The 27,932-nt window shown below is 49.5% G+C and overlaps 1 long non-coding RNA gene across 3 annotated transcripts; it reads right to left on the reverse strand.

Annotated features, from left to right (window-relative positions):
• Nucleotides 1-5,051: 5,051 nt before the first annotated feature.
• LOC106506428 (uncharacterized) lies at nt 5,052-27,932 on the reverse strand. 3 transcript variants are annotated; one of them, XR_014829167.1, is made up of 5 exons: nt 27,385-27,932; nt 21,273-21,474; nt 15,850-15,938; nt 8,670-8,880; nt 5,052-6,526 (listed from the first exon to the last, which is right to left on the reverse strand). It is a non-coding gene; the product is annotated as an uncharacterized LOC106506428 (long non-coding RNA). The 3 variants fall into 3 exon arrangements; XR_014829168.1 differs by lacking the exon at nt 8,670-8,880; XR_014829169.1 differs by lacking the exons at nt 21,273-21,474; nt 27,385-27,932 and adding an exon at nt 16,034-16,842.

Raw genomic sequence — 27,932 nt, forward strand, 5'->3', positions numbered from 1 at the left:
GAGGCAGCTCTGCTGGAGTAAAATGATAAGATGACCACATGGGTCACTCCGGGGTCAAGGAGCCCTCCCCAGTGACCCACGCGCAGAAAGATCTCTCGGGTTGAAGAGGGCGGGGACCCAGGTCACAGGAAGTCCTGATCCCTCCCGGCACCCTTTGCTCTGGAGTCCATCTTTACCGAAAGATGCGCATGATATCAAGAAGGGCCCTGGGCCCGCAGCTGTGAGAAATAAAGCAAGGTGATTGGCTGAAGGAGAACAAAGACCCGCAAGAGCCGTGCGATGGAAGTGATTTAAATCACTTCCCTGTTCCTCATTTTGAGTGTGTGTTACTGCTCTGCTTCTGACTTGAATAAATAAACTGCTTCTCTGCGGGCTCTCCCACACGTGGTACTGTGTCTCCAACAATAAACTTTGTACCTGCTTTTACAGCCTGTGCCTCCTTGAAACATCCTTGCTTTCAACAGGGGCAAGCATCAGGGCCCTTCTGCTTCTGGCCTCTAGCTGGTCTAGTGGCCAGCAGTCCTGGTTTTCACCCAGGCTGCCCAGGTGCCGTTCCTGAGCAGAGAATTAAGACCTAGCTTCAAGTCATCGCACATTGCCGTGTCCTCAAGATCACACCAACACAGGTGGCGGGAGCCAGAAGCCTGCCCCTCTGACCTCCGTCTCCAGTTCAGAGGTATGTGCCTCCGGGTCTGACCCTGGGCTCAGGATCCCTTGAGGACTCAAGAGGTGCCTTGCTGCCCTCCACACGCAAGAGGTCTGTTCTGGATCCCAGCCAGCAGACCCCCGCTCCCCAGCCCCCTGGGTATGGCTCAAGATCAAAAGGTTCCGCCTGAGAGGCCTCCAGAGGTTTGGCACATAACAAGCAGATGTGGCGATGCGAGTACAGCCTTGGGAGCAAAGAAGAATCTCAATTCTGCACAACTATGTCCCAATCTTAAAAGGTCGAAATCATCCTAAAATAAAAGGAAAACACACCGCCGCCCGCCCCCCCCCCACAATAACTTGCGCAGAGGCGTTAACCAAAGGGGCGGATTGTCCCAACTTCCTTGGGTGAGAGGCAGGAGGGGTTGGTCCGAAGGTCAGACACACAGCCCATCCATTCAGCCTGGAGGGTCCTTTCGCTGGACAAGGACGTGCCGTGGTCCTGGCTCTGTGCAGACATCCTGTGCATTAAATCCCACGCTTGCTCACGCTTAGGAGACCCTGGGCAGGGAAGAAAAGGGAAGGCAACAGGCACATCTGCCTTTGGGATAAAAATCAAAGTCCTAGAAGGGCCTGAGCCTGGGGAGGGGACCCTCAAGGGTTTTCTGCCCAATGCTCTGAACGCCTGCCCCCACAGCTGTGTCCAGAGGCATGCTTGTCGTGAGGCGGGAGTGTGGACCCCTTGCAGAGGAGGGAGGGGAGCTTCCAAAGTCCCTTGAAGGAATTCCAAGGAGGCAGTGCTGCTATTTCCAGAGAAGAAGGCTGGTGAGTCCACCAGTGGGCAGGGTGTGCGGTTTCCACTGATCCCGTGGCCGGAGGGCAGCTGGGATCTGCATTCCATGCCCATGCTGGTTTGAAGCCTCTGTGGGGAGCACCGTGGAAAGGGAGCCCCCAGGTGGGACAGAGGCCCGAGTCCTTCTCAGCCACCAAGGAAACGCACGTCTCGGGCAGGGCGGCTCCTCTTCCTCACCTGCACAACGAGTGTAGCTGGTCATCAGGGTGTCCAGGACGGTCTGGCGCTGGTCCCCGGGCCACTGGGGCTGTGTCAGCCACACGTGCCTCTGCCTGACTGCTAGTCTCTACCTCTTTCCTGCCCCAGGCTGCAAACTCCGACTCTCCACCGCCACGTGCAGCCCCACCCGACCCCAGTCTCAGGGACAGGATAGAAAGTATCACTGCTCCCTCGCCCAGCTCCCCCCGCACTTGGCACATGATGTTGAGGCAACCCTCTGGGTTACTCTTCAGTAACACTGGTGCAGCAACTTTTGAGTCTGAAGCTAAATGACATCTCACCTCCAATCACTAAAGCACAGAAGGCTGCGAAGGAAAATACATGCTGGCAATGGAGTATGTCACTTGTTGGCTATGTCACTTGTTGGCTATGTCACTTGTCTGCTATGTCATGTGCCTAGACTGAGAGTTCCCTTATCTCCCTTCCTACTTTCATCATAGGCGTCACTAGGGAGCCAGCATCTTCCTGCAGAACCTGCCAGCACCACCTCCACTGGTTGATGGAGGGGTGGGCACACATGACACAAGGGGTCCAAGCAGCCCTTCCCTGGGGTTTCCAGCTTGTGCCTAGAACTGGCCTATCTGGGGATCCCAGGAGCTGCCATATTTGCTGCCATGGGAGGAAAGAAGGCAGAGAGAAGGGAGAGGGTAGGGGAGGGGAAGGGAGGAAAGGGGAGGGGAGGGGAGAAAATCTTCCATCCCTTTCCTGATTCCAGACGTCCCGAAACCAAGCCTGCCCCAGAGTGTGGTCTCCATCTCAACTCACCCTGTGATTACGGGAGCCGAAACTTACTCATTTCTTTTACACTAATTCAAGTTAGGATCTCAAGACTGCCAACCAGAGGAGTCCAGCCTGATGCGCTGATAAAAAACTGTTCACGGAGCAACTCGCCAACATCAGCCCTAGGCCAGGAGATGTGGCAAATCATTGCAGTAATTAGGACAGCAATCCATGATTACATCTGCCGTAGTAAAAATGTACCCATCTTGATTTTTCCTTCATTTTTCTTTTTTTTTTTTTTTTGAATTGAAGTAGAGTTAATTTGCAATGTTGTACTACTTTCATGTTTGCAGCTACGGGATTCAGATACATAATTGAATATATATATATTCTCTTTCAGATTCTTTTCCATTAATTATTGATTTTTCTTAAAACCATTTTTCTAATCAGACTGGAAGGCGTTGTCACAGAGTGTCACAGGGACGCTAAAGCCTGAAAAGGAAACTAGACATTCAGCGGATTCATGAAAGCATCCACCCAGCAAAACCTTGAAGTGCCTGTGAAACACTACTTCATAATTATACATATTCTTACAAAGAAATGCCTAACAGGAGGGATTTCATATTTACCTTGGATGAGTAACTTTGAGATAACCTGTTAGTCCCTCTGTTTGGAGGAATAGGAAGACTGCATTGAGTAAAATTAATCAGCCAACACTGAGCTGGCTCTAGGAAAATTTGTGTAAAAGTGCCCAGTAAAAATTATAGCATTCTTCCTAGAATTTTGTGAGCTATAAACCATGCTCAGCCGATTCATCTTAAGGATAGCCAACCCAACGGTGAGAGCGGCCAAGAAACTTTTGCAGTTGATTGGAATTCAGAAATTCTAGCCAGAAGATGGTTGGTTTTGCCATTATCAGACTACACCAAAGATCCAATTTTGAGTCATTTTTTTTTTTAAACTTTGAAATACAAATTTCCATGTGTAAAGAACGGGAGGATAAGGTCTTTCTTTACCAATCTGAGCCGTAGGCATGAAGTCAAACGTCTCCTTGGTGGAGCCTCTTCCTTCCTTCATTTATTCAGCAGACTTGTACTGAGGGGCCGCTGTGTGGAAAAGCTCTGTGCTGGGAGGGGGAGGAGGGCGGGGATGAACCAGCCAGAGGCTTCCCTCCAAGATCTTATGGTCCAGGCGTCCTGGACTAAAGGGAGCACGGAGCAAGTCCTTGGGGAGCCAGAAGAGGGCGCCCTCGCCTCCATCAGGGAGAATGCGGGGATTCCTGAAGCCTTGGACTCCGGCTGTGGGATTTGAGATCTGGACTTTCATGTGCAGAGGTCGGTCTTTCAGGAACAGGAGGTTCCAGTTATTTTTCAAGAATGAACCGAAGCTAAAAGCACAGGGATTAGTTGAGAGACTGAGGAGGACACGGGCTCCAGGTCCCTGCCCCATGGGGACTATGGCTTCCTGGCCCCGATGGGAGGTTCATCCAGGAGCAATGCACTCCAGGTGCTGGGACTTGGGACACGGAAGGGGCGGGGGTGAGACTGACTCACACGGAAGTGGGGGTGGTGAAGTCAAGTCTCCGCACTGAAGGGGACGTGTCCCCTCCCAGCCCCCTGCCCCCTCAGCAAGCAGCAGTTGGCACATCCTCTCTGGAATATTTTCCTAGAACAGCTCTAATAAAGTGCCACAAACTGGAGGCTTGAAACAACAGAGATTTCTTCTGTCTCGGTTCTGGAGGCTGGAAGTGCAAAATCCAGGTGACAGCAGGGCCCCCCACCCCCAAAGCCCCCAGGAGAGGACCCTCCCTTTCTTCTTCCTGCTCCTGGCACCCCTGGTCCAACCTCCATCTGTCTCTGCCACCCCATGGCTTCTCCCTGCATGCTTCTGTCTTCTTATAAGGACACCAGTCACATTGGACTGGTGTCCCCCTACTCCTGGGTGACCTCGCGTGACTACTTACATCTGCAACAACCCTATTTCCAAATAAGTTCACGTTCTGAGGCACCAGGAGTTAGGGTTAGGACCAAGCCTTTTTGGGAAGCACGATGCAACCCATAACACTCTCCCAGCAGAGACCTGGAAAGTCCCTCCCTAAACAAACTCGCAGGAGCAAGAGAAAAAGCTGAGAGGATGCTGATATACAGGGTGTCCTGCAGAGAGACCACCCCAGCTTCTTCGCCTCCCCCCCGTGGAACCCATTACTCAACAAGCCCTACCCATGAACACAAAGACCCAACTAGATTTTCATGTTCCGTATTAGAAGATGAACAAGCCGTCAAGTCCTCCAGGAAACCCCGTAAATAAGAAAGTGAAACTTAACCAACAGGCAAAGCAATTGATTGATTAAGGAACTTAGAGGGAACAGGGTTTCCCCTGAGGCAGCACAGAAATCTTTTCTACAGAGTAAAGATGAATATTCATAGAAATCCACAAAAAGATGTTGTAGCCATAAAAAAAACGGTGAAAGAATGCTTTTTTCAATTTAATTTAATTTTTATTTTATATCGGAATATATTTAATTCATAGTGTTGTGTTAGTTTCCGGTGTATAGCAAATCAATTCACATTGTATATATATATATATATATATATATATATATATATTCTTTTCCAGGTTCTTTTCCTATATAGGTTATTACAGAATACTGAGTGGAGTTCCCTGTGCTATATACAGCAGGTCCTTGTTGATTGTTTTCTATATAGAAGGCCACTTTTTAAATGATAGCATTTATTGAATAAGAAAGTTTTTAGGAGTTCCCTGGTGGCACAGGCAGTAAGGATCTGGCATTGCCACTGCTCTGGCTTAGGTCACTGTTGTGGCATGGGAGTCCTAGCCTGGGAATTGCTGCATGAAGCAGGTGTGGCAAAAAGAAAAAGAAAGAAACAAAGAAAAAGAAAAATAAGAAAGCTTTTAGTAGTTAAAAATACTATAGCTAATTGCACTTATATGTACATTCTAAAAAAGTAGAACTCACAGAAACAGAGAGTAGAACGGTAGTTTCCAGAGACTGGGTGTTGGGAGAAATGGGAAGATGTTGGTACAAATTCAACGATGAGTTGAAGCCATTCTGAGGAGCTGATGTACAGCGTGGTGATGCGGGTGAAACTGTACTGGACGCTTGGAATTTGCTGAGAGAGACTATCTAAGCGTCCTCAGCACACACACAGGAAAGGGCAGCTGTATGAGGTGATGGATGTGTTCGTCAGCTTGATTCTCATAATATGGAAAAGGTACCAGAGCAAAACTCAAAACTTCAGTATTAGTTTTTGGACAATTAACTAGAGGAAATCCCTCCTCAAGCACAACAAAAGTCAAAGAGAGAGACACTAAAACAAGAAAGACAAGAAAATTACAGGCCCATCCAGAAGGTCCAGAATCTGTGAAAGAACAGAAAACAATAGGGGAAAATTATCAAATAAATAATATGAAAAAATCCCAGAATAGGAGGTTTTTTAGACAATGAATGAAAGAATGAATGAAGACAGAGACTTGCCAGGGTGTGTCCTGCAACAGGTCACAGAACACTGACAAGGAGAAGATCTTAAAAACTAAGAAAAAGCCAAAATGAAAAAAAAAAGATTGAAGGTTCTCACACAGGATTAGGAATCAGAAAACTCATCTGACATCTTCAAAAGTAACACGGGAAACCAGGAGGCAATGGAGCAATGCCTTCAAAAGTCTGGAAAAAATAAACATGTCCATCCCAGAAAGCCACACCCACCCAACTATTAATCAAAAGGAAGGGCAGAGTCAAGACATTAGGCAGGATTTCATAAGATTATTCTCCAGTACCTTTTCTCAGGCGTCTACTAAAGGATGTGCTCCAGCAAAACGAGAAAGAAAACCAGGAAGAGGCAAACTATGGCTCCGGGAGGCGGGATCTAACAGAAGAGGCAGGAAAAGGGCAGTTTCCAGGTCGGCGATGTCAACAACAGCTCGCACACCCAGCCTGGAAATCAGGGGCAGGATCAGAACAGAGAGTGGAGGGACGGGTCCAACGGAAGGCTCCCAGGAACCTCTGCAGCAGGTAGATTCGTGCTATGCCACATGACTATCAAAAGGAGTTTGGGGAGGACATCGGCACACCTGCAGAGACAGAAGACAAAGAAAACATCACCACTCACTCTTAAAGATGGAGTCTCCATCATGGCTCAGTGGTTAACGCACCCGACTAGTATCCGTGAGGATGCAGGTTGGATCCCTGGCCTCGCTCAGTGAGCTAAGGATCCGGCGTTGCTGTGGCTGTGGTGTAAGCTGGTGGCTGAACCTCAGATTGGACCCCTAGCCTGGGAACCTCCATATACCATGGATGCAGCCATAAAAAGGCAAAAAATGATAAACACTGAAGAATTTTTGAAGCAAATGACATGAGTCAATTTTCACTAGGGAGGGGGGATATTGGACACAAGAAAGCTGAGCACTCGTGTCCACGGAAGGAGGTCATGGAATGCTTGTGGCTGAAAAACCTGAGAACAACAGTACATGTGATTCACATGGATGGAGGTAGATATCAGAGGGAAAAAAGTTAAAACAATTACAGGACAGGAAAGGACAGAGCATTGCTAGGTTTCCTTTATCCAAAAAAAAAAAAAAAATCCCTTTTTTAAAAAAGAAAGAAAAACAAAATCAGGGAAAAAAATCGAACACGTCTGGATTTAATATTTAGTTTCCAAAATTTCGGAAAATGCTTAAAGGGTAGAAAATGCTGAGAGAGTCCCTAACAATGGCATCAAGTTTATACGTCCCAAAGTACGACTGTTTGATTTGAGGAAATAGGTTTTTCAGCTTAAAGCTAAAAATTTCGAGGCATAAATTTACATACACAGGTTCATCATGAAGAAGAAAGCAAACAAGTGCTGGCACTCTTTCCCAAACTCCGGATCTCAAAACCCTTCCAAATGGCCTTAGCAGGGAATCATGGGCAATAACCTGCACATAACTGAAGGGTGTTTCGCTGTGTCCTGATGTCTCAGCTTCAGAGATTTGGCTCATAGGAAGCTGAAGCAAGAATTTTCACTTAAAACAACTTCTTCCTTGTCTATTCTACAATGCTGTCTCTGTCATAATTAAAACAGATTTTGTTTTTGGAGTTCCCGTCTCGCAGCAGAAACGAATCCGTCTAGGAACCATGAGGTTGCACGTTCGATCCCTGGCCTTGCTCAGTGGGTTAAGGATCCTGAATTGCCGTGGCTGTGGCGTAAGCTGGTGGCTGTAGCTCCGATTCGACCCCTTAGCCTGGGAACTTCCATATGTCACAGGTGTGGCCCTAAAAAGCAAAAAAAAAAAAAAAAAAACCTCACCAGATTGAGTTTGTGAAATTTTGTGAAACAGAGCCCAGCCTCATTACAGTCCTCCTCCTTGGTGGTCACGGCGTGGCGTGGGTCACTGCACGTGGAGCAGTGCTGTTGACGAGTCATGTCTGCCATTTACATGGTCTGAGATGTTTTCGCTGTGCCAGGCCATGTGGCCTTCAAAAGTGTTTTTATCATTCTTCTAAGACAAAGGGCTTGTTTAGGAAAGGGTTCCAACCCCTTCTAAACATTGCTATAAATATCTGGTTTTCATTAATTCTAAATGAACTGCCATTTCTGTGTTCCAAGGAATTTTCCCTGCCTAGAAAAGAAAGTCAAAAGATAATTTTGAGAGCTGCTTCCCGAATGTACCTTGTTTTGTCAATGAAATTCACTGCAGCTTCTGTCTTTCAAAATATTTGAGACAACACACATAAAACAGATCTCTCACCTAGATCTGTGTTGTGTCATTCTTTAACGCTTCCCACAAACAGGGAGCAGCAGGCACTGCCTTAAATGCAGGGATTCCAGAAGCTCCCATCGTGGCTCTGCAGAATCGAATCCGACTAGTATCCATGAGGATGTGGGTTCCTCGCTCAGTGGGTCGGGGATCCAGCATTGCTGTGGCTATATGGCATAGGCTGGCAGCTGCAGCTACAATGGGACCCCTAGCCTGGGGACTTCCATATGTCATGGGTGTGGCCCTAAAAAGCAAAAAATAAAAATAAAAAATAAAAAGTAAATAAATGTAGGGTTTCTATCTAATGATCATCCCTGTCCCCAGGAGAAGTTTCTCTGAAATTCCCAGCATTCTCCGCTTTTCCCTTGTCTACCAGAAAGAGAGGAAAACATGCTGAGAGTGGGGTATGATTGTCCCCTAGTAATCAGTCTCTTCCCCAGCAGAAGAGTATACCTCCCCCCAAGTGCCGTCGATGTACCTTCGTGCAGACTGTGGTTCTCTCATTCACTGTCTCCTGGCCTGGGCCCGCGGACGGAGTGAAGATACAACCTCAAAGAAATGCCTTGCAGACTTCCGCAGCCCTTGAACTCTTTCTCCATCTGCTCCAAAACCAGTGTGTCCAAAACAGGAGCCGCTTCTCCAGGCCGGATGACACAGGGTGTAGAACTGTTAGAGCTAACCCGTAGCCCCTTTTATGCAAAGAGACGCCCCCAAAATAAACATTTAATAGTGAAGGCCCTGAGATTTGGGAGTTGTTTGTTATCACACCACACAGCCAACACACAGACGAGGAAGCAGTATGACTGCAGCAGTTGTGTACTGCACAGAGGATGCAGGATGGTCCATGCCTTCCCTCTGCCCATATACGGCCAGTTTTGCATCTCTGAGGCATCATCCTGCACCCAGCTCTCTGCGTCTCTGCTGGGGACCCCTCTCTGAAAGACGGGGCCCGAGATCAGGAAGTCTCCTCGGCCGTAGGATCCGAGCACTCTGTGGGGTGTTCCCCAGCCTCCAGTGATAAGGACCAGCATCGAGGCAACCCCGCGCCAAGGGCCTCACATGCTTCGCCTCGTCCAACCTCACCACAACCCATAACATGCCACTGTCATAATTTGTATCGGGAGATGAGAAAACTGAGGCTGGGAGCAGTTAAGACATTCACCCAAGTTCACACTTCTTATAAACGGTGAGGCGCACGGTTGAATCCTGCCCATCCTTCCAAGGGGGTTTGAGATGCAGAAAAACCTCAGCTAGACCCAGAGTTTAGTCCAAAGGGCGTTTGGGGATTGGACAAGCTCAGAGGGAGGGTCCCCTGGCCCCTCGCTTGGCTTTCTCTCTCCATTCATAACATTCCCTCAAAACACCTTACTTCTCCCTCCTCTTAAAACAGCCCCATGTCTGCCGAGATTAATTCTGTAATGGATCTGGAAGAAAACCAAGCTTCCTCAATTCCTGGCGGGCAAACAAACGCATTGCCAACCAAAACCACTTCTCCTCACAGTTTAATGGGATGTTGTCAGTCAGAACAGGGGACACGTGCTAACACTTCACTGGCTCTTCAGGCTAAACTGTTCAAACCACCGGCGCAACAGAAAAAGGAAAACCTCGCTTCACACCAACCCAGAGAATTGGGGGATTTTGAAAGTCTCCTGAAAGAGCATCTAATATAAATTCTTTGTTCCGCAGGTGAGGGGACCGAGGCAGGAAAAGACTCCACAAGCCATGGGAAGATCCAGCTGTAGAGCCAGCACGGGGCCTCAGCCTCCTGGCTCCCCAGCCCTGCAAGTCCCAGGACCCCTCCCGACCCCCTTCTCGCTTTCCTGCCGCTTTCCCTGTGGGCTGCTGCATGCTCTCCACCTTAACCACAAGCTTCCTAAAAAGAACACTGAGCTCTTCTCTGTTTTGCCTGTGTTCAGCCTCCAAATGTAGACAGACCTTCACTCTTTAAATCTTTGCTGGAGAGTTTTCTTTCCCAGAACAACTCAACCTGGGCTCCCTCCTCATGTCACCACAGCACCTAAGCGGCTCTGAGTCACACCCTCGCAACCCTCTTGGGGAAAGACTTGAGTTTTTCTTGCTCTTCCTTGCTAACTTTCTAGCCCTGGGTTCATACCCAAGCTTAAGACATTTGAAGGGTTTGGGTTTTTGTTTTGTTTTTGTTTTTGTTTGTCTTTTTGCCATTTCTTGGGCCACTCCCACGGCATGTAGAGGTTGCCAGGCTAGGGGTTGAATCAGAGCTGTAGCCGCCAGCCTACACCACAGCCACAGCAACGCGGGATCCAAGCTGCATCTGCAACCCACACCACAGATCACGGCAACGCCGGATCCTCAACCCACTGAGCAAGGCCAGGGATCGAACCCACAACCCCATGGCCCCCAGTCAGATTCATTAACCACTGAGCCACGACAGGAACTCCCAAGACACTTGAAGTTTTGATAGAGTTTTCAAGGAAACTGTTTGGGGATAATCCAAGTTTGATGCAAAAATTAAAGATGGAACAAGGATAGGGTTGGAGTTAACATCCTTTTCTTCCATTAGCCTCCAAACAAGCGTGAGTTAGTCCCAAATTTGGCAAGAACTTTTGGCAATGGCTGCAGAACAACCCCACTGGACCCACATCCCAGGAAGGAAGGGTCCACCAAGGCCAGCATGGGCCCACGGCCCCTCTGGGGTCCTGACTCAGACTGCTCTGCTCTGTCACCTCTAGCCTTGCTCCCCAATTCCTCTGTCCCCATGGCACCTGCTTTCTTAAGGCCCTTTCAGCGCCGGCCTGAGATTATCCTTTGGGCTTAAGAAGGTCTGGATATCAAAACCTTGTATATTTATGGACAGAAAGAAAGAAAGCACGAAGGGAGGGAGGGAGGAAGGACATTAGAGAAGAAATAAATGAAAGTGAAACAAAATCTTTCATTTTTTTATTCTTAATAGCTATAACAGATAACTGCCCAAAGCAGTAATAACAACACATGATGTGGTTGCAGCACATGGATGCGAAATAGATGACAGCAGTGTTAGAAGCGACGGGTGGGAGGAACTGGGGATATTCTGATATTCTGGTCTAAGATATCGGCACTGTCTGGGAAACGGTGCTATTTAAAAGTGGACTCAGCTTATTTGTAAATGTTTACTGGGAACTCGAGAACAACCCATAAGTTTTTTAAGAAGTATAATTGATATCCTGGGGGAAGACAGTAAATTAAATGATATAAAATTCACAATTAAAACCAGAGAAGGCACAAAGGGGTGGGGGGGGAGAAATAGAGGACAAGTGCAATAAACAGAAAATTGTTACAAACATGGTAGCTATTGATCCAGCTAATTATTAATTATTAGTAATTATTATTGATTATTAATCAATAATCACTTCAAGTGGGAACGGTCTTAATGTTCCAAGTAAAGACAGAGATTGTCAGCGTGTATTTTTTATAAAAAGATCTACTTTCTCTATGAGAACCCAACTTACATGTAGAGACTCAGATAAATTGGCCTAATAGGACAGAGAAAGATACACCATGCTAAGAAAGTTGGAGTATCCGTATTAATTTCAGGCAAAGTAGACTTTAGAACAAGCGAAATGATCAGGAATAAAGAGGGACGTAACATAAAGAGAAAGGAAGAGATGACAGTCCTGAAGATGTAGGTACCCAACAGCAGCGCATCAAACACACGAGGTAAAAACTGACGGGACGGCAGGAAGAAATAGACAAACCCTCTACGAGAGCTGGAAACTTCAGTCCTCCTCTTTCAGTCATTAATAAATCAATCAAATAGGTAAAGATATAGGTAGCCTGAATATCAATAAGCTGGATTGAATTGACATTTACAACATGCTCCATCAAACAGCAGCAGAATAAACATTTTTTCCCAAACTCACACGGAATATTCACAGAGACAGACCACACTTTGGCCCATACAACATCCTTAGTAAATTTTTTTTTGTCTTTTTTTCTAGGGCTGCACCCGTGGCGTATGGAGGTTCCCAGGCTAGGGGTCAAATCAGAGCTGTAGCCGCCGGCCTACGCCACAGCTCACAGCAACACCAAATCCTTAACCCACTGTGCGAGGTCAGGAATCAAACCTGAAATCTCATGGTTCCTAATCGGATTCATTAAACACTGAGCCACGAGGGGAACTCTGGCCCTTAGCAAATTTAAAAGACTAGAAATCATACAAAGTATATGATTAAACTATAAATCAGTAGCAGAAAAAGAGCTAGAAAATCTCCAAATATTTAGTGATTATATACCCTTCTAAATAACGCATAGGTCAAAGAAGAATCAAGAGGAGCTAAAAACATTGTAAACTCAATGAAAATGAAAGTATAATTTATAAAAAGTTGTGTAATGCAGTGAAAAGCAGTGCTTAAAGGAAGATTTGTGGTTGCAAATGCATACATTAGAAAAGGAGATATAAATCTAATAATCTAGAGAATTCTCTTGTGATGCAGCAAATTAAGAATCTGGCATTGTCACTGCAGCAGCTTGGGTTGCTACCGTGGCACAGGTTTGATCCCTGACCTGGGGACTTCCCTTCCACTTATTATAGGCACAGCCAAAAAAAAAAAAAAAAAAAAAAAAAAAAAAGAATAAATACTTAGAAATAATTTTTTTAAAGGAATTCAAAACTTATGCTCTGAAAACTACAAAACATTATCAAAAGACACTAAGGAGGAATTAAATAAATGGAAAGACATCCCATGTTCATGGATTGGAAGGCTCAGTCCTACTGAGGTGCAACCCGGCTCCAAACCAATCTAGTGCCATCCCTATCAGAATCTCAGCTGACCTCTTTGTAGAAATTGACAAGCTGATTCTAAAATGCAAGGAATTTTCAAGGGAATAGCCAAAACAATCTTGAGAAGACAGTACAAAGCTGGAGAACTTACTCTTTCTGACTTTAAAACTACAAAGTAACAGTCCTCAAGATGGTGTGGGACTTGCATAAGGATAGATACATAGATAGTTGGGACAGAATAAGGTCCAGAAATAAACTGTTACAGTTATGTTCGGTTCGATTCAATTATCAACAAAGACGCCAAAACAATTCCAAGGGAAAAGACAGTATTTTCAGTTATTGGTTTTAGGACAACTGGATATCCACATCCAAAAGAATTTTCTTTTTCTTTTTACGGCCGCACCTATGGCATGTGGAAGTTCCCAGTCTAGGGGTCAAATAGGAGCTGCAATTGCCGGCCTACACCACAGCCACAGCAACATCAGATCCAAGCTGCATTTGTGACCTACACCACAGCTCATGGCAATGCCACATCCTTAATCCACTCATAGAGGCCAGGGATCAAAGCCACATCCTCATGGACACTATGCTGGGTTCTTAACCCACTGAGTCACAGTGGGAACTCCCACATCCAAAAGAATTAAATCTGATATCTATCTCACATTGTACACAAAAACTAACTCCAAATGAATCTAAGAGCTAAAGTAATAAAACCTAGAAAAAAACTAGGGGTAAATCTTCCCAACTTTGGATTAAGTGGTTCCTTTATGAGCAAAAGACCAAGCAACAAAAGCAAAATCAGATAAACTGGGTTTCATCAAATTTTTAAATTACTGTGCTTCAAAAGACATGCTCAAGAAAGTGAAGAGACATCCCATAGAATGGGAGAAAACATTTGCAAATGATGTATCTGATAAGGAGTTTGTCTCTAGAATATATAATGAGGTCTTACAATTCAGTAATAAAAAGACAAGCCAATATTTTAAAGTTGTAAAGTATCTGAACAGGCATTTCTCTAAAGAAGACATACAAAGATATACAAATGGCCAGTAAGTGTATAAAAAGGTCCCCAACATCACAGCCCTCAGGGAAACGCAAGTCAAACTACAATGAGGTACAATTTCACATCCACTAGGTAGCTTAGACGATAAATATTGGCGACAATATGGAGAAAGTAGAATGCTCTGCTGATGAGAATGTAAAAATCACCAATTTGGTGAACACTTGGGAAAACAGCCTGACAATCCCTCAAAAGATGAAACACAGAGCCAGCGTATGAGCCAGCAATTCCACTTTTAGGGACTAACCAGAGAAATAAAAACATGCATCCACCCAGAAACTTGCACAAAATGTTCATAGTAGCATCATTCATAATGCCCAAGAGGTGGAAAGAACCCGATTAACTACCAACTGATGAGTGGATAACGTGGCGTATCAATACCTGGAACATCCCTCAACGTTAAAAAGGAGTGATGCTCTGAGACGTGTGGCAGACAGCATGTGTTAGCCTTGAAAACATTCTACTACATAAAGGAAAACCAATCCGGAGTTCTCACCATGGCTCAGGGGCAAACGAATTTAACTAGCATCCATGAGGAATGCAGGTTCGATCCCTGGCCTCGCTCAGTGGGCTAAGGGTCCAGCAGGGCCATAAGCTGTGGTGTAGGTCACAGACACAGCTCAGATCTGGCTTTGATGTGGCTGTGGTGTAGGCCAGGAGCCACAGCTCCAATTCACCCCCTAGCCTGGGAACCCCCATATGCCATGGGTGTAGCCCTAAAAAAAAGAAAAAAGAAGAAAGAAAACCAATTTCAAAATACCACATGCTGTGTGATCCCATGTATGTGCAATGTCCAAAGAGGCAAATCTATAGAAACAAGCATTTTAGTGGTTGCTTAGAGCTGGAGGGAGGTGGGGGAGGAGAATAGAATAGAATAGAATAGAATAGAATAGAATAGAATAGAATAGAATAGAATAGAATAGAGTAGAGTAGAGTAGAGTAGAGTAGAGTAGAGTAGAGTAGAGTAGAGTAGAGTAGAGTAGAGTAGAGTAGAGTAGAGCAGAGCAGAGCAGAGCAGAGCAGAAGGCAGTATAAACCAAGCAATCAGTAAGTGAAGGGCAGAGCAGAGGGTGGTGGCACCACCTCTGGCATGCAGGAGAGGGCTTGGGGTGTAGACCCATCCTCCACAGACTGGCCATGGGACCTCGAGCCAGTTACTCCACCCGAGCTTCAGTTTTCTGTCTGGTGCAATGAGAATAAGTCTCCCATCTTTCTGTTTGCACAGGATTGTCGTGGGGGTTGGTTGATAGGAGTCAGTGCAAAGTTCCCAAGGCCACAGGATATTCTCGCAGACATGACAGGTGAAGGGCCTTGCCATGCCGTAGCCCCATGTACTGTCCTCTCTGCCTCTGACAGTCGCTTCCTCTGTGCACCTGAGCGCCCCCTCCGACCCCCAGGGCTGCCAGTGGGTCTGCTCAATTCCCCACATTGTCACTTCTGTGCCCCAGACCTCTCCCCTCTCTGCACCCAGCATCCTGCTGATCGACAGCACTAGCAGGAGTGTGGGGCACCCTCTGGGGTTGGGGAGGGCAGCTAGAGATGGGAGCCCACAGGGAAGAAGGTGGATTCCCTGGCCCTGCGGAGGCTGTCACAGGACCAGAGACGATGAGCAGGTGGGTGGGGACAGCGGAAGATGACAGGGCAGTGAGTAAGGCTGGAAGTAAGCACAGGAGAGCCAGCTCACCTCCTGCCCACCCACCACAGCCACAGACCGGGTGGGGCCGCGCTGGGTCGGGGGCGATGAGGCATCAGGAACGGAGCGGACAGACTGCCAGGCACTGTCCACAGCAACTGGCACGGGCACACCCGTCTCAGCTGCCACCCCAGCCCTCCCTCCGGAGGCAGAATGAATGGGATACTCACTGAGGAAGCCGTTAGCAAGGGCGGCCTCTGATTCATGGTTTATAGGCAACGGTGAAGCCCTTTTTCCACTGGCTGCTGCAGCCTGGATGCTGTAAACAGTAACAGTGACCGTGCCCGTGAGTCCCCACCTCGCCCTCTCCTCATCTCACCCTCCAGCCCTGAGCCGAGACTCGCCCTCACCCACCCAGCAGCGTGCGTCCTAAGGAAACACACAAGGAACACTTGCAAAGGCACACAAGACGAACGATGCTGTATCTGCCGGCCGAGTCCTGCCAGAGGGGTGGGTGGGCTGCAGTCCTGCCCAGAGAGACGGAGAAGGGACAGAAATGGAGTCCGTGGTCTCCCCAGCAGCAGCCTGGCCAGACGCCGGTGGCAACCAGGCTAGGAGCATCCTTGCTTCATTCATTCATTCCCTCTTAGCAACTAGCTGTCCCGGGGAGCCTGCCCGCGCCTGGACCTGCCAGGCCCAGAGAGGCAAAACCCGGGCAGGGTGGTTCTCAGCACAGAGGAAGGGTCGGCACAGACTCAGGACACCCTTTTGTGGCCTCCTGCCTCCCTTCGGGGAAGGAGCCCCTCCAGGCAGCAGCAGGCAGTGACGTGGCGAGCAGACCCATCTCTGGCTGCCGCAGTCTCGATGCTGAGCCCAGGACAAACCCCAAATGCACCCGTTCCCAGGCCAGGCTTGGACCTGCTGGGACGGGTCACCCTTCTGTGTAGAGCTTAGGGACAAGGCTCTCGCAGCCACACTTTGGGGTCTCGGCCCAGCCCCCAAGATCCCTTTGTCAGGTGGGGGAGCCCATCCCCCCATGGCAGCAGATGTGGCCGAGAAGCGCTCTCTCTGAGCTGCAGGACTGTCCTAGACTGATGCCCCCCAGTTCCTGAGGAAAGCCTCAAAGCCAAAGACCCACAGGCAGGGGTGCAAAGGGGTGCAGGGAAGATTTGACACATGCTCCAGAGCCACTGCGAGAGGCGGCGTGGCTGCATGTCACAGAACCCACGTGATGGCTTCCCTTCCCCCACGCCACCCTCCCTCCCTCACCCACGTCCCCCGCCCCCCCCACCCCCTTCCATCACTTGCAGGAGAATCCATCTCAGGCTCTGCTAAACCAGGTGTGAGCCAGGCTGCCTGCGCCGAGTCCTAGCTGCACCGAGCCACCTGCGGCTGGTCTTCCCATCTGTCTCCTCCTCTGTGAAGGAGCTGTAGGGACCACTTGCCCACACGGGCGTCCTGCAGACCGTGTGTGTGTGTTAACACTCGTGGCGAGGGGGAACACTCCCTGGCCAGTAGAAAGCCCTCGAGGTCACCTAGGCAGCCTGGGCCACGTGGCTGACGCCCCAGGCCCATCCGTTCATCCTCCTCCATCACAGCCGAACCAGCCAGTACTGATTTTTCACGTCTGGCATATTCGTTGGAGGATGTCTTATCCAGCATCTGAGGTTGAAAGTTCATTTCCAGGGAGGAAAATTGAGGAACTGATGAAGCTTACCCCCCCAAAAAATAAGTATAAATATGCATGGCCTTTGCAGGCAGCTTTGAGCAGAGCAGTGATTATAAACCTGCCTGTACATCAGAATCAACACATTAAAAAGCTGGCTCCCCTCCACCACCACCACCACCCCTAATTCTGTCGTTTCTGGCACCTGCATCCTTGACAAGCACCCAGGGTGGTGGGGTCATAGCTTTCCTGGAGAAGATGCCTGAACTGGGCCTTGAAGGGTGTGTAGGAGTTTTCCAAATGGGGAGGCAGGGGGGAGAAGATCATTCTAAGTAGAGGAGACAGTGAGTGGGGAGGGGCCCTGGGCTGTGTGGTGGGCGCAAGGGACCACAAAGCGTTCCTGTGTGCGGCGGGAATGTGAGGGAGGTGGCAGGTCTGGGTATGAGCTGGACCAGGAGAACGGGGCTCCCAGTGCCCAGGGCGGGGCACACAGAGGCTCTCACAACCCCTGGGGATGCTCTTAGCCTGCCGGTTATCTGTCCTCAGGCCTTCTGCCCCACTTCCCCCAGGAGATAATCGAAGGACCCCTCCAGGGGGACCAGCCCTCAAGAGTTGCCTCTATCAGGCCACTAGAACCTATCAATGACTCTGAAGACCTCGAGTGTCTTCTAGAAGCTTCCCTCCCCACCCTCCCTCATCCCATCAGGACCCCGGAGGGCTGTCTCTGCTGGGTGAGACCGAGCTGGACAAAGCCCGGGGCTGTTTCACTCCCAAGACTCAGGTCCCAAGGCGGGTATGTCTGCTGGCCGACTGCAGGGGGGACCTGCTGCCCTGCCCCCGCCACATGCAGAACTTCAGGACCTGGATCCTTCTCCAGCCACCACAGCTGCTGAGGTCACTCACAGAAGGGATGCTTGAGGAAGGATGCACGCAGGTGCATCTGAACTGTGCCTCATCAACCCTTAGGTACTTACCGCGCGGTTACTGTCTGCCAGCGGAGGCTGGGAGCCAAGGACGCCACGCAGCAAACAGACACGGCCCCAGCCCTGGCAGAACTTAAAATATAATAAAACCCAGGAAAGACCAAAAGGAGATGAGCCTGTAATTTGGATTATTTTAGTCCCACATCTCCTTTTGTTGTTGTTGTTGTTGTTTTTAGGGCCATACCTGCGGCATATGGAAGTCCCCAGGGCAGGGGTCAAATCAGAGCTGCAGCTAGATTTGCAACAACTCCAGATCAGACCCACGTCTGCGACCTACACCACAGCTCAAGGCAACACCAGATCCTTAATCCACTGAGCGAGGCCAGGGACTGAACCCACATCCTCATGGACACTGGTTGGGTTCGTTACCGCTGAGCCGCAGCGGGAACTCCCCGTACATCTCCTTTTTAAATTAACAAAGTCTAAAATGATTGGAATTGATCTGCGGAGCAGAACACAGTGGGAAGATAATGGTGTTATTGAAATAAAAATACCCAGCAGCCTGAGGGGAGGGGGGCAGGAAAGAGGGAGGAGAAGGAGGACAGAGCTGTCCTCACGCAGGAAGAGCCATTCTGCACCCTCAGACGGGGGCTGCCCCTTGCCCTTGGCCGCAGGGGAGCCGATGCTCCAGCAGAAGGAAGAACTGTCAAACCTCAAAAGGCACCTGCGTCAGCCCTTCTGCTGATTTAAGATTTCCGCCTCATCACAGCGTCCGCAGGAGAGAGCTTTCCTCCGGAAAAGCTCACGGCTCTTCCTTAACGGAATTTCCATCCTCCGCACAACCCTATCAGGAAGGGGACATTTTTTCATACGTCGTTCTGCCAAAATGCTCCAGAGAGAGGTATGGAGCCAAAACGGAAGGAGGTTGATGGTGAAACCCTACGGTACCTGTTAGTCCAGGAACTCTGCCGTGAGTTAGGGCAGAGTGCGGTGGCGTGTGCAGGTGTTTAAAAATCATTTCCACCATCCCAACCCGATCAAGGAGAGCCACAGTTTTGAGATAAGCTGCTCCTCGTGCGATTCTTCAAGCCTTCATTCTGAGACCAGAGGATCTCAGAGGCGCCCTCTGACAGCTGATACGAGCCCACCCTTACCCCAGATCCGAGACGCAGGAAGCCGCCTTCCTGGGCTCCACCAGCCTGGCCCCGCCAAGAGCCCTCTTCACCCCGCTTGCAGCCTCTTCCAGCCTCCGCTATGAAAAGGCATCACTAGGAGCATTGCTACAGATCAGCACTTCAAGAACTTTGTCTCAGAGCCCATGAGGTGAGTTCCTTCTGCAACTAGTTTTCAAAAAAAAGGTTTGCCTCTCTCAGTCTTTTTCTTGCAACCGATTTTCCAGCAGATCTTTCCTTTTCTCTTATGTTAAAAACCTTTAACAAAAGGGTGTGTGTTGCACAGTGAGGATATCCACTGCTTTAGGAAAAAAGTCAGGACATAAATAATTATTACACCATTATATTGTACTATATTACTATTCACTATGTAATTGATAAATATATATCTAATACTATATAATGACATTTGAATATGTTGTACTATACTAATCCATTTATCATTTAATTAAGTTTAGTGTACAGTTACTCAGACTTCAGCTCTACCATCTTTACTGGGATGGTTCCTCTTGGACGTGCTGGTATCCACAGCTTTCTGCAACCCTGAAGGATTTCAGGCCAAGGCCCAGCTCTGGGGGCTGACCATGTCCTGCCTTCCCCATAGGTTCCATCTGGCATACGAGAGGGGGCAGGTTGCAGAGGTCAGCCCGTGCTCTCCTCACCCCTAAGGAGTCCACACCTGAGCCCAGGCTCCCAGGCCGGCTCCAGTTATACCTGCAAGGTAGATGAATGGATAGATAGACGGATAGATAGATAGATAGACAGACAGACAGACAGACAGATAGATAGATAATAGGTAGATAGATGAGAGACTGATAGACAATTGATAGATAGAAAGGTAATAGCTAGATGATTGACAGATAATAGAGAGATGAGAGATAGATAATCGGTAGATACATAGGTGATAGATTGATAGATGATTGATAGATGATAGAAAGATAATAGAGAGATGATAGATAATAGGTGATAGACACACACATACGCAGACATGGACACATGTGCAGGTGCGTGTGTGTATGCGTGTGCGTAGGGATGTGAATATCCTTAAGCCCCCCAGAGACAAGTTTGGGGTTCCCGAGACTGGCCGTCTCTCTCCGGCCCCACCCCGCTACAACGCCCTCCCACACCTGTTTCTACTGTGCCCTGTGGTTAAGATGAGGCAGAACCAGAGCGCCAGAGGAGACCACCCCACTGCCCTGCAGGGGTGCCAGCCCCACAGGCAGAACCGAGAGCTTTGGGAAAGGCTGGAGGTCTCACTCTGTGAGGTCTGAATTCTTAAATGTCGGAGCGAATTTTCTTGGAAACAGAAGACGTTCTGCAGGCCTCCAGTCGTGACCTCTGTCACAGAAGGGGGACAGCTGGGGTCTCAGTTTTGTCTTCAGCCCTGAGGGTAGAGCCCCTGTCTCGGCTCCTCCCCAGTGTGGGGGCAGGGGGGCAATGGTCTTCCAGTGTCCCCAAGCTCGACATTTCTGAGCCCCCCACCCCCCAAAAGAGATTCTAACAAATTTTCTAGCCACCTCTCAGTGTAATTTGTTTGAGCCTCAACTAAGGTATAAATGCGTCCATTCAAACAGGGCCTGACCCGTGAAATTTCAACCAACGACCAGATTTCCAACTGCTTTCCATTGACCCATATATTAAAATAGTAGAAGCTGTTGGTCTCAGGAGGTTTCTGGACAAGCTTGGATCCAGCGGGAATGACGCTCCAGTTGTGGAATTTCACTAAGCAACAGGCCCCAAACAGAAAATGTCAGCACTTCTGAGGAATAACGCAGTGTTTCTGGTCCACGCTCCCCCCTCCTTTTCTTTATCCTGTTTCTGCTCTTTTATTTCCACCACCCCTTATAAGTGTTCATGTGTATTTTTGGTACTCTAATTTAAGGAGTACTTACCTCCCTAAAGCAGCAACTTCTGTCTCCCCGTGTTGCCTAAAATTACCGTGGTGGCCCCTTCTCTGGAGTAAAGCCTCTGCTCTGCCAAAATGCTCCCCTTGGAAGGGAGATGAATCCATGCTTCTCGCCAGGGTCCGGGTGCTCAAGGAGTAACCCATGGGGACATCAAGGCATGGCTCAAAGGCCAGACAACCGGTCAACCCTAGAGGAGCAAGGCCAAAGTCAAAGTCCAGCCAAGGGTCTACGAGCCTGGAGAAGGCTTCAGACACCAGTGTCACCCAAAGGGAGCCATAGATATACGTTCAGGAGAAGCTGGTTTGCCACTGTATCTGCTCCGTGCCACACAGAAGGCAAGCATCTGCTAAGCGCATAGAAGTTGAGACACTCCTCCTTCACACGGTTTCTTAGGCCGCCATTTGGGTCCCAGAGCAGAGAGGCCCCCTGGAGATCCAAAAATTTGCTTTGTCTCTCATCTTCCTCCATAAGAGTCTGCAGAGAATGTTCTCCACAGGGACTTAGGCTGGAAAGGGGGACATGCTGGAAGTTTAAGGACTGTGGTGGTTGAATGGGGCCCCCCTGCCCCCAAAAGCTATGTCCATGCCCTAACCCCCCGGAACCTGAGAATGTGACCTTATTTGGAAGAAGGTCTTTGCAGATGTAACTAAGGATTTTGAGATGAGAATGTCCTGGATTCCCTGCGTGGGCCATAAATGCTATGAGCAATGCCCTTATAAGAGACTGAAGAGAGAAATGCAGAGACAAGGAGGAGAAAATGGAGGTGGAGACTCAGTGATGTGGCCGCAAGCAAAGGGACACCTGGAGCCATCAGAAGCTGTAAGAGGCGAGGAAGTGTCCTCTACTGGAGACTCCTGCAGCAGCACAGCCCTGCTGACACCTGGACTTCAGTCTCTAGCCTCTAGAACTGCAAGAAAATTAAGTTTCTGGGGGTTTGGGGGTTTGTTTGTTTGTTTCTCTTTTTTTAGGGCTGGACCCATGGCATATGGAGGTTTCCAGGCTAGGGGTCGAATCAGAGCTGTAGCTGCTGGTCTACACCACAGCCACAGCAACACCAGATCTGAACCACGTCTGCGACCTATACCACAGCTCACAGCAATGTCAGATCCTAAACCTACTAAGCAAGGCCAGGGATCAATCCTGTGCCTCATGAATGTTGGTCAGAGTAGTTTCTGCTGAGCCATAACAGGAACTCCCAGTTTCTGTTGTTTTAAGCCACCAAGTTTGTGATGATTTTTTACAGCAGCCACAGGAAACCAACAGAGGGAGCTTCCCTTAGAAGGGGTCTCGTAAGCCCCCTTGTCCAGAGAGGATGTGAGCTCATCTGAGAGTTGGGAAGGTCAGCTGCAGAGACTAATGTCAGGTCTCCAACCAACACACCACTGGCCTCCAGGCCACCCATACAGGGACTTTCCACCAGCCCCCCAGAAGCCCCATGTTTAACTATGTTTTTGACTCAACCAAGACCCAGGAAAATCCACACGCGTGGGAAAAAAAGGAAACAATAAATAGAACGGAATATTTGAATCCTTCAAGAAATAAGATGAAATAATGTATCCTTAAAACAACAATATTATTTTTAATTATTTTAAAAAGAATAATAAAGAGCACTTGATAGTTACAAATATGGAGATGAGAACCAAAAAAGGGGTGATAGAAAACAAAGTTGAGAAATCGCCAAGAAAGCAGAACAAAAATCAAAGGAATTTTTAGTGAAGGAACGAAGACAAAACTACTAAAGAACCCATCCCTGCTGGCACACTGGGTTAAGGATCTGCATTGTCATTGCATCAGCTTGGATCACTGCTGTGCTGCTGGTTCTATTTCTGGTCCAGGAACTTCCACATGCTGTGGGCACGTCCAAAACAAACAAGCAAACTAACAAAAGAGAATCTATCCAAAGTCTCAAAATGGAGAAGGGAAATGGTGAAAGAAATAACACAAGAAAACATCCCCGACCTGAAGGACTTGAGGCAGCAAATTGTGGGGCCACTAACCCTTGGGGTGACTCTTGAACCCCATTTTGCGAGGGATGATGTGCTCATCTCTCTGTACCCCTTTTCTTCACCTCCTAACAACCCCACTCTGTGTGAGAAACCATCACTCTTATCATTTAAACAATTGGTAACATTTACCTTTGATGATGTTTCTACCTTGAGTATATTATCCCAAAATTGAATCTAAAAGTTAAACTCTCTCTCATACACACACGCGCAGACAGACAGACCCACACACATGGTGTAATGTTTTTCACTAAACCACTGAGCAATGCACTAGGATGTTGTTTCTTCTTCTAGAAGGCCAACCATCCTCTTGAAAAGAAACTGTTTCTGGAAGTGAATCCTTTGCACACTCCACAAGTAGCTCTACCATCTCTTTGAGACCCTCCAGAATATCTATCATTCCCTCCCCTACCATCGCCCCTTCCCCAGAGACCTCTTCTGGGGCCTTCCCCTCCAGCCTGGGCTGGGGCAACTCCACCTGATCCTTGGAGAGGTCAGTGTTCCCTGGTGACTGAAAGAACCATTCCCTGGAACCACCTCTGCCTCTACCTTTAGTGTCTCCTTCTTGGGGTTTGGCCTCCAGTAACTTCCCAGAGAAAGGTGCACGGGATAAGCTTCCTGAGTCCTTGGATGTGTGAAAACACCTTCCCTGTACCTTCATCCTTCAGCCATCATTGAACTGGGTGCAAAAGACTGGGATAAGCTCATCTCCCTCAGCACTATGAAGACTTTGCCCCACTACCCTCCAGCATCTGAGCCTCTCCCAGCCTGGGATCTATTTCCATGCATGCCTCCTTTTCTCTCCTTCTTTTCTCTTTGAGAATGTCTTCCCTCCATTTCCCCCCTTCCTATGTGCTGGCTTCTTGAGGTGGGGAGGACAAACTGAGAAGAAACTGAGAAATGAGAGGCAAGATGCCAGGTGGGAGGCCGACAGTACCACCAGTGCTGCTGGTGGAGGCCAACTTGAAAGGCGTGACTCCCCCCAAAAACCAAATGCGATGACAGCCACAGGGCCACCAGGTCACAGTGACGTGGGACCACAGGGGACCTCCCCATGTTGGGGCAGGGTGAAAATTGTGCCTTCAGGCAGTGCCCCCCAAAGGGAGAAAGATGGGCTAGCTGACCTGTGACCCTCCCAAATGTACCAGTCCTGAGAGTCACTGCAGCGGGAGAGGAGAGGGCAAAGGGAAGCAGGATGCCACAGGGCGGGTCCATCAGGGGCAGAAGGTGCTGCCCCCATAGCGCCTCTCAAACTACTGGTCAGACCATAGAGTTACAAGATGGACCCTCTGTGGGTTTTCTCCCATAATCTCTATTTATTTGTCTTTTGCACTATTTTCCAGACTTTTTCTAGTTCTAATGCTTCTATCAAATGTTTTCCTATGTATTTAATCTCATAGCATTTCCTTGCTGTGACTGCTCTAGTCTCATAGTCCTGTGTTCCCGTTTCATGGATGCATAATCTTTGTTAAATTTCATTGAAAATGTTTATGAATCTGGGTTGGAGTTTTTGTCTTCTTTCTTTTTACTTTCTTTTTTGTTCTTACTGTTTTTTTCTTTTTTTTTTTCTTTTCTTACATCAGTTGGATCATCTGCAAAACAGACACGAAGTCGGAGGTAGGAGGTAATGAGACTTGATGGTAAAGCCGGTGACAGTGAAAGCAAAGGGAGCGGGGGCGTTTCCAGTGGGCCTGCAGATGCCACTTGCCCCTCTGAGAGGCTGGGGCTTCTCCACCTCTTTCAGCGGGTTATGTCAGACCCACCCACATGGCCAGAGATGCCCCTGGGGGAGGCACTGGTCCGAATGTGGTGGATGCTCTCGACACCTGCTCACGCTCACTCGTGCCCTCTGGCTCCACTCAGGCCCCATCCAGCTGTACCAGCTCCATGTGAAACTGGACCCCTCTCACAGGGACAGTCTCCAGAGCCACCGCCTTTGTAATTGTTGGCATCCGGGCCACCGCCTTGTGCCAGAACCCATCCCCTGCCCACATACCACTTGGGACAGGGCTCCCCTTGCCATTTAGGTTGTGAAAAATCTAGCCCCAATTCCTGGATCCTCTGCAAAGCAGAAGCAAAGACAGACATGGGAGAGATTTACTAGGCATCACACCTGTGAAAAACGAGAGGGAGATTGGACAGGAAGGGGCAGGAGAGCCTTCCTTGGGTGACACAGGTCTGGCTCCTGGGGAAGGAGAGGAGGGAGGGAGGAGGACTGGGAAGGAGAAGCCCAAGGCCACCACACAGCCCATCAGGGAATGCGGATGCTGAGATCGGCCTTAGAGGGTGTCCCACACAGGCAGACACGGTGAGCTGTGTACCGCTGCTGTTTACCCATCAGCCGGGGTTGCCAGGGAAGCCCAGAGCCTCGGTTTGAAGGCGGGGCAGGGCCTGAAGGCTCCCTGCCAGAGCTGTCAGCGAGCGGCCGTCTTTCTGGGAGGGGAGCAGAGAGGCACACCTCCGAGGCTGCCACGTCCATCCCTGAGCATTTTTGTCTGAGCATTTTCCGTTCGTCTTTTCCCTCACCTTGCCAGCTTTCCTGAAATTACAGGCTGCGTGTCCATCTCTTGGCTATGTCCTCAGCTTGGGGAAGGGGCTGGAAGCTGAGTTCGCAGAGTGATCAAGCCAGGGCAAACCATCCCTCAGGACCTTATGAACAGGGTCCAGGAGAGGGGTTGGTGAGGGTCACCTTCCCAGGGTTTGCCAGGGGAGCCCAGCAGAGGCCATGAAACTTCAGGCCTCCCCAAAGAACTCATTAAATTTCTTTAGAGTAGAACCCGTGGTCGATGGCTTGGTTGGTTGAGTTGCAGGGGTGGTGAGCTGGCCTGGGGGTGGGGTGGGGGGGCAATGTTAAATGCCAGGCATTATGAGGAGAAGGAATCAGGGGTGCACTCCCCTTTAACCCCATTTCAGAGCCACAGTCCCCTCCAGGCAGGCATCTGGAGTCCCCGGCATCTCCAGCCTCGTGGGCTGACACCCGCCCCTCCACTCTGTCTCCCAGCAGCATCCACAGGAGGCTCCTCCACCACACAGCACTTCCCCCCACCCCCAAAACGTGCTGAAATCACTCATCCTCTGAAGGCCCCCCTCCCTTTCTCTTGATCCTTGTGCGTCTATAACGTTCAGCCGCCATCCCTTTACTGTCATTCAATGGGGATGCGGGCTGGAGGCGACACGAAGGCACGTCCCCCCTGAGCTAGCATGGCTATCAAAGGTCATCACAGGTCTTGTGCTGGAAGCAGACAAGCCACACTGTCTATGGTCCTCCCCCTGCAATGGGGAAACTTACAACCCCCTCTCTCCTCTTGCTGCTTCCTACCTCCTCCTTCTTGACCCTGAGCTCTTGTCTTCTGACTCTAGAACAGGACTGGGAGCCTCATGCACCCCATTCCATGCATAGTCCCCTCCAAAGACATGCTCCAGCTGCCACGGCATTCCTGGAAGCAGGGGCAATGGTCGCCGCTGTGTCACTCGGAGCTGCTCAGGAGAGAAGTCATAACACCCACGAAAATCCCTGCAGCAGAGGCTCAGCCTGGCCCCTCTGCAGCTCCATCCTAGGCTCTCCTGGCTACAGTCTCTTCCTGCAGGGGTCCTCTGCGCGCACACACACACACACACACACACACACACACACACACACACCCCTCGACCAGGGCTTACCTCCGGCTGCATCACCGCCCTCCATGGCTCACCAGCCGGCCATCCACTAACAAAGCCTCGACACCAAAGCCAGCATCCTCCCACATGTGAAAGGCAGCTTGGCTGGGGCACCTCGGGGACACCAGACATGGCAGAACCACTCTGACCTCTACAGGTCTCCAGCTGGAGGTTGTCTAGTGAGGTCAACCGTGGAGAAGACAACGTCCAGGGGAGCCCTCGATGCCTGCCAAGGCAGAGCTTGGGAGAACCGACCAAAGGGCCAGGGACACCCACACTTGGCAGGGTCCCCATCCCACCCGTCCTTCCGGCCCGCGGTCGGTCAGGACAGAGGTGAGAATCACACGCACGGCGTTCACCGCATGGACCTCTTATGCCAGCACTGGAGGTGGTTTCCTTCTGGCACTTTCCAAGGCCCCGAATTAGCATTTACTTACATGCATAATCACGCAGCAGATCATTCATATTCCATCACAGGAAACGAGACCCAACAGATCCATAATGAAGCCGTTGCTCACGGAAGTGGCTCATAAAGCCCTTCCTGGCTTATTTCTTGACCATGGGTTTCCTCACCCTCCCCGCAGCCTCTTCTCGTTTCACACATCAGCCCCTGCTGTGGGGGCTCCCCTTCTTCCCAGAGAAAAGTCTGTGCTGTTGCGTGGGTGTGGCCTGGGCCCCGGGGGAGAGGACTTCTCAGCCCTGGGAGGCAGAGCCCCCTGCCTTGGGCCCAGCAGCTCCGGGAGGGATGCTTCCGTTTGGGGTTTGACGTCCTCACCAGCGGCTGCAGAGTGCAACCCCCGGGGTCGAGTCACCGGGCAGCAGTAAGGACAGCTGTGGATGCTCCCGCAGGGATGCCCTCCCAGGACTTGCCACGGCAGCAGGAAGGACAGAGCAGTGACAAGGACAGGCGTAAAGAACCTGTGACTTGGTGGGCCTGGGAGGCCCCGGATCGACCGTGTGGGGTTCGCCCTGGGTCGCCCGCAGG

The sequence above is a fragment of the Sus scrofa genome, chromosome 15 (assembly GCF_054392235.1).
Source record: "Sus scrofa isolate SSC_HxYL_T2T_F1_AM1 chromosome 15, Sscrofa_HxYL_maternal_Yorkshire_Landrace_v2.0, whole genome shotgun sequence".
NCBI lineage: Eukaryota > Metazoa > Chordata > Mammalia > Artiodactyla > Suidae > Sus > Sus scrofa.